This window comes from Pteronotus mesoamericanus, unplaced genomic scaffold (assembly GCF_021234165.1).
Source record: "Pteronotus mesoamericanus isolate MK-2021 breed Mesoamerican mustached bat unplaced genomic scaffold, CSHL_Meso_final scaffold_408, whole genome shotgun sequence".
In the NCBI taxonomy this organism is placed as follows: Eukaryota; Metazoa; Chordata; class Mammalia; order Chiroptera; family Mormoopidae; genus Pteronotus; species Pteronotus mesoamericanus.
This window is the reverse complement of record NW_026555315.1, coordinates 5,616,799-5,623,690: the sequence shown is the minus strand read 5'-3', so window position 1 is coordinate 5,623,690 and position 6,892 is coordinate 5,616,799.

The window sequence follows — 6,892 nt, the reverse complement described above, 5'->3', positions numbered from 1 at the left end:
AAGCATCAATGTGAGAAACATCGATCAGTTGGTTGCCTCTTGCATAGGCCCCGACTGGGGCTGGCCCACAACCGAGGCATGTGCCCTGACGGGGAATTGAGCCAGTGACCTTTTGCATTTTGTGGTGACGCCCAACCAACTGAGCCACACTGTTCCAGGGCCATGAGAACTATTTTTACAATCAAGGAATAATAATGAAAATATTTTCCCCTAAGAGTTCTAACGCCCCACCCTTTATTGTATATGTGATGTTATGATATAATAAGGTACATATTTTCTGTGCCCGATGCTTCAAAAGAGAAGCCAATGTTCGATAGATTGGAGCTTTGGAGTAAGGAAAGGTTTACTGATCAAGAAGGTCTAGCTCAAGGAGATGGGAGAACTAATTCTCAAATCCATCTTAAGAGAATGGATTCCTGCATCTTTTATAATTAAGGGAAGGGAGGAGGGGCAAGGCAAAGGTGGAAGCCGCTGTAGACAGGTAGGCATCGAAACGGGTCCGAGGAAGAATATGAAATTTCTCAATCCCTTTGTTTCCAGTTGGTCTGTTGACCCCCTGCTGATCTGAGTCCAGTTATGGAGGCTCCTGTGAATCTTTAAAAAGTAGTCATTACCTTGTGCTTCGTTGTGGACTAGGGGGCTACTCAAGCCTCAAGCAGAGTTTCTGTAGTTAATTAGCAATATCTGTAACAGGAGCTGATAGCCTGTAGGCCATCAGGGAGAAGGAGCATTTCACTGTTACAGTTGGGGTTGATAGGTGCTATTACCACACTTTTTATTGTAATATTTGGTCTAGTTCTCAATTCCTGACATAAAGGCTTCTAAGACCCTGGAATCTCTGGAATCAGTGAGTGTCTTTTGTATGCTAATGAGGTGACTCTAGATGGACCCCTAGATAGCTTCCAGTGGGGCTGGTTGGCAGAGGAACCAAATTACGGCTGGAGGGGTAGAACTCTCAGCCTTCCTCCTGGGAAAGGAGAGGGACTGAAGACTGAGCTACTAATGAGTCGTGCCTACGTGATGACACCTCCATAAAAACTCCTAACTATAGTACTGAGGGAGCTCCAGGCTGGGGAGCACATCCCGTGCCAGGAGGGTGGCGTGCTCCACCGTCCTAGGGACGGACGCTCCTGTGCTCAGGATGTTTCCGGACCCCCTCTGCTGTGCCTCTTCATCTGGCCTTTCATCTCACCCTTTATCATATCCCCTACAGTAAACTGATAAACACAAGGTTAGTGCTACCCTGAGTTCAATGAGCTGTTGTAGCCAGTTATCCAACATGAGGGAAGGGTCATGGGAACCTGATTCGTAGCCAAGTTGGATAGAAGTATGAGTAACATGGGGACTTTCAATTGTCGTTGGAAGTGGGTGGTAGTCTTGTGGGACTGAGCCCTTAATCTGTGGGGTCTGCACTAACTCCAGGTCGTTAACATCACAGCTGAAATGTGGGACACCCAGATGATATCTGGAGAGCTGGAGAGGGGATTGGCGTGGGGAAACCCGCACACATTTAGTGTCAGAAGTGTTGTGAGTAGAAGAAACAGTTTTTCCTTAGTATGCTATTGAAGTTTACATAAAATATAATATTATAATTCTTAGATGTTTTGAACAATTTTAATGAACAAAATAAAGGCACAGGTTTTAGAGGACCCAGGTCCATTTCTAATTTATCAGAGGGTATAAATGTAACAAGACAAAACATTTCACTCCCAGAATCCCTTCAGTACTTCCTGCTGCCACTCTTTCATTTTAGAAATAGGACATCATTTTGTGAGCACACCTTTGGGCTTCATGGATACCTGACAGTTTATTTTATATATAGTTTATTATGTTTTACCTGGCTCTTTGGTACACATGATTAGTAACTTAGGCTACCGTGCTGGCTCTGGTAGCTCTCCTACTGGATGGTTAGGTAGTGTGGGACTCATCTGGAAAGGTGGGGACTACTGGCGCCAACACTGGGAAATAATTGTTTTTGGCCTCAAATGTAGCTGGCCTGTATCAATATTATAACAATATCTTTCTTATTTGAAACACTAGAATTAATCTATTGTACTTTTTACTATTACTAGGCTGCTTGTAGTTTATTTCTTTCCATGGGTGCAGATTGATAAGAGATTAAAATATGGCAGTGCCTTAATGGAACTTTGGCCTAGTTAATGCAGATAGGAGGAGGTTTGTTTAACCATGTAATGCTTTAGTTGAAAAACTATAATTTTATAGCCCCCCCCACATAATATGTTGTCAGTGTCTTTCCAAGTTAATAACCATGCTTCTGAACTATAATTTTTTTATCATTACCTGACATTTCATTATATGACTACTTTGAAATGTTTTTAATTCTATTTTCCACTGTAAACAAGCATTTCCTTTTCTAGCCTCTATCCTTATTTTATAGGCTAAGCCTTTTAAAACAGGCATATCATGCATATTGCCAGACCTTTTCTGTGTATAATGTTTGAATTATGGAACATTTTCAATACACTGAAAGGACAGAAAAAATATATAATGAACACCTTTGTACCTTCCACTTAGCTTAAAAAAAAGTATCATTTGTTATGTTTGCTTCAGATTTTGTATAAAGAAATTAAAGAGTAGAGATGTTGTTAAATTGCCACCTCCCCCAGCCGTTCCCCATCACATTCTTTTCCCACTCTTCCTCTGCTTAGAAAAAGGCTACCTAGAGGTAGGCAGTCTTTGGTCTTTGATATGTATCATCCCCACGCACTTAACATTTTTTTTTTAGTATATATATATATATGTGTGTGTGTATGTTTGTAAAAATGTGAAAAGTATTCTTTTGGGGTTTTTAAAATGTATAAAAAGTATATACTTTTGCTGCTTTTATTTCTTTCTTAACATAGAGTTTTGAGACTTACCGTTCATTCATTTTAGCTGTTTTCGAGTATTCCAGCCTATTTCTGTACTGTATTTATCCATTGATGAATCTTTTGGTTATTAATTTTGCATCATTTTATTTATTTATACCATATTATTGACTATATTACCTATGTTGTACTTTACATTCCCGTAACTATTTTGTAACTACCAATTTGTAGTTCTTAATCTCTCACCTTTTTACCCATCTTCCCAGCTCCTCCTCCCACCTGGCAACTGGCAAATGTTCTCTGTATAAGTCTTTTTCTGTTCTGCTTGTTTGAATATTTTGTTTTTTAGAGTCCCCACATGAGTGAATCAGACGGCATTTGCTCCCCTCTGTCTGACTGACTTCACTCAGTACAGGACCCTTCGTGCCCACCCGCACGGTTGCAGACGGCACGGTTTCATCGTTCAAGTGATTGTTGATTGAGATACATATATTGCCATTTTACTATTCGTACTTTTGATTACTTTTTTCTTAAAGAAGACCTGTTAACGTTTTTTGTAATACTGGCCTAGTGGTGATGAACTCCTTTCGCTTTCTTAAATTGTGTGTGCTGTGTGTTGTAGATCTAATTTTTTCCTTATATTGCTCACCAAGTGTTCTCATATCCACTGATTTGTGATACCACCTCTATCGTATACCAAATTCTACTGCGTTCCTCTGGATTGATTACATTTTCTTTATTTGGGTTTGTTTCTGGTTTAAATACTGTTTTATTGTTTTGGTAGATGTTGCTACATCAATACCACATTGTTTTAATTCTTAAAATTTTATAAAAAGTCTTGATATGTGGTAGGGTGATTCCCCCAACCCTGTTTTTATTTACTTCAAAATTGTTTTGGCTATTCCTGGATCTCATTTTATTTCTCTTTCATATAAATTTTAGGATCTGCTTGTTGAGGTATATATTTTGTTAAGAATTACAGTGATTTTATAGATTATTTCAGGTAGAAATGACTATATTCATATTTATATATATTTATTCCTCTTACTTGTAAATATTTTATATCACTTCATTTATATCTTACTAAGTACCTCAGTTTCTTTTTATTCATAAATGTTTTGTTTTCCTAAAGCTTTAAACATTTCCTGTAAAAATGCATTATATCTTTGGTTAGATTTATTTCTGTGTATCTTGATTTAGAAGCTATTATGAATAGAATTTTTTAACTAAACTTAATTTTTAAATTAGCTATTGCTGTACTATAGACCATCTACTGGAGTTTTATATGTTGTATTCCACAGCCTTGCTGAACTCTCTTATAGTGTAACATTTTATCTGTGGATTATTTTAGACTATTTGGGTTGATAATAGTTTAGTTCCTTTTTTCATGTACTGCCTCTACTGTTTTCCCATTTTACTGAGCTGGCTACGAGTTTTTGTATAACACTGAGTAGAAGCAATGATGGCAGTCACTTTCATCCTGTTCTTGCCTTTAAAGGGGATGTTTCTAGTATTTTACTGTTTTTTTTTCCTGTGAAATGTTGGCAGGTAGCTAGCTAAATAAGGTTGTTTACTCCTTTCTATTTCTGTTTTGATAAGAGAATTTTTAAAAAGTTATGATTGTTGAATTTTATAAAATGCTTTTTTTCATACATTGAGATTTTTTTCTTTAGTCTGTTAATCTGATGACCTACTTTAATATTTTCTGATGTTAAATTATTCTTGCTTTCCCAAGATAAACCCTATTTGATTGCAATATACTATATTTGACTTTGGGATGCAGATTTTTCACATATTCTATAATTAGAATATGTTTTGTAGTCAATGGTATCTTCTAACTGCTTTTGCTCAGAGCCAGTCACCCGTAGTTCCTTAGTGTTTCAGTCTACAACCATTTGAAGAAGGGCTATGACTCTTGATTGCTGCCTGCAAACTTTCTGTTGCTGTCTTCTGGTAACTTAAAGACAATTTCAGCATCAAAGCTTTCAAAACATGTGTGAGTGGCTTAGAGGGAAATAACAGAGGGAATGGCTGAGACTCTTTTATGAACTGTTACCACTACCACCTCTTGAGGGCAGGAAGGAATATCAAAAACTCTGAGTTGAAAAGTGATCAAGAAGAGTTGGAACTATAAAAGTAAAGATCTTATTTGTTTTGCTTGTGTTTTCCTTGTTATGAATACATAAGAATGATAGTTGATTAACAATCTGTGTGCAAGTCAGTCTAAAAAACTTCTTTAGTAACTATAAAATAAAATGTATAAGTGATAAGAAATCATTGTTACAGTTCAAGTGACAGCATTTTTCTTTCTCAGTGTATAAAGTAATGGTGTATCTTATAATCAGTGACATTTTCACTTTGATAAAATATCGCATTAACTTTTTATATTCAATATATTGCTGGACTTGATGCTAATATTTATTTAGGTTTTTTTGCATGTGTTTATAAGTGGGATTGGCCTTACAATTTTACTTGTTCTGTTATCCTTGTGTAATTTTGGTGTCAGTGACATCCTAGCCTTACTGAATGAGTTGGGGGGAGGGGTTAATCCTCTTTTTATTTTCTTGGGAACAGTTTGAGTCAGTAAGATGGAGGATTATATCTTGCTTGACAGCTGCGTCTTGGCCTAGTCATTTTTTAAATGGGATGACTAGATTTTTGACTACTGATTGAATATTCTTCATTGTTTAGCTCTTGAGTTTTCTATTCCTTTTTGAGTCTGTTTTGAGAATTTATATATTTCCTAGAAGCACTCTATAAAATGCCGCCTCTCCCCTTAAAGTCAAACTTTTGTATTACTCTAGTTATGCTGGCCCTTTTTGGCATGGTGGGGCTGGTGGGGTGGGAGGTTGAGAGAGGATCATATGTTTCTAGTATATCTTTTCGCATCCTTTTATGTTTGTTTTTAGGTTTTACATATATCTTTATAAACAGTCTATAGCTAGATTTTTATTATTTTAAAAGTCCAGTCAAACATTTCTTTTAACTGGTAAGTTGTTTTTTAATGATTCCTGATATAGTGAATTTATTTCTACCTTATAATTTTGGTACTTTCTGTTTACCCCCTCTTTTTTATGCTTTTTCTCCTTTTATTATTATTTTAAAAAATATTTTTTTAATTGATTTTTTAGAGAGAGGGGAAAGGAGGGAGAAAGAGGGAAACATCAATGTGTGATTGCCTCTCGTGTGCCCCTACTGGGGACCTGGCCTGCAACCCAGGCACGTGCCCTCACTGGGAATTGAACCGGTGACCCTTTGATTCACAGGCCGGCACTCAGTCCACTGAGCCACACCAGCCAGGGCTCCTTTTATTACTTTCTATTGGATTGATCCAATTTTAAAATTTAGTTCATTACCCATCTTTTTTCCCTGCTAGTTTGGAAATGATATATCTTACTATTACCTAAAAAATTTTAACTTGCATACTTAATATAGTTACTCTCTGCTCCTCCCTAACAATAGTCTTTAAAATACTTTAAATATAATCATTCCCTTTTGTTTTATGTTTCCTTCAATATTTTAGCTTCATTTTATTTTAATATTCCCTAAATTAGTTATAATAATTATTATTGTTACATATAGCCAGTTTCTATTTACATTTTCCGTATGTTTATCCATTTGTTCATCATTCTTACTTTCAACTGTCTTCTTCTAAATGGGTTCACTTTCTCTCTTTCTCAAGTATATCTTTAGTCCTAGTGTGTAGTAATAATCTCAGTTTTGCTTCCCTCAAAAAGTCCTGACTGCACTCTACTGAGTGGTCATTTAGCGAGGTGGAGAGTTCTAAGATAACCATTATTTTCTCATAGCACTTTGAAGATATTTTTCTCTTGTCTTCTCCTATTGTATGTGCTTTGTAATTGTGACAGTAGTATCGACAAATTCCCCTCTCCCATCAGCGATTTATAGAGCATGGGACCCATTTTTACCTTCTTAAAAACTCCGGTAATATACATTATTTATCTGCATCTGGCACGATGCAGGCTTTGTGCTTCAGTTTCTTGTAGGACCCCTGAACAGAGCAAGTCTCCTTACTGCTTCACTTGGCAGGTGGGTATAGTTTC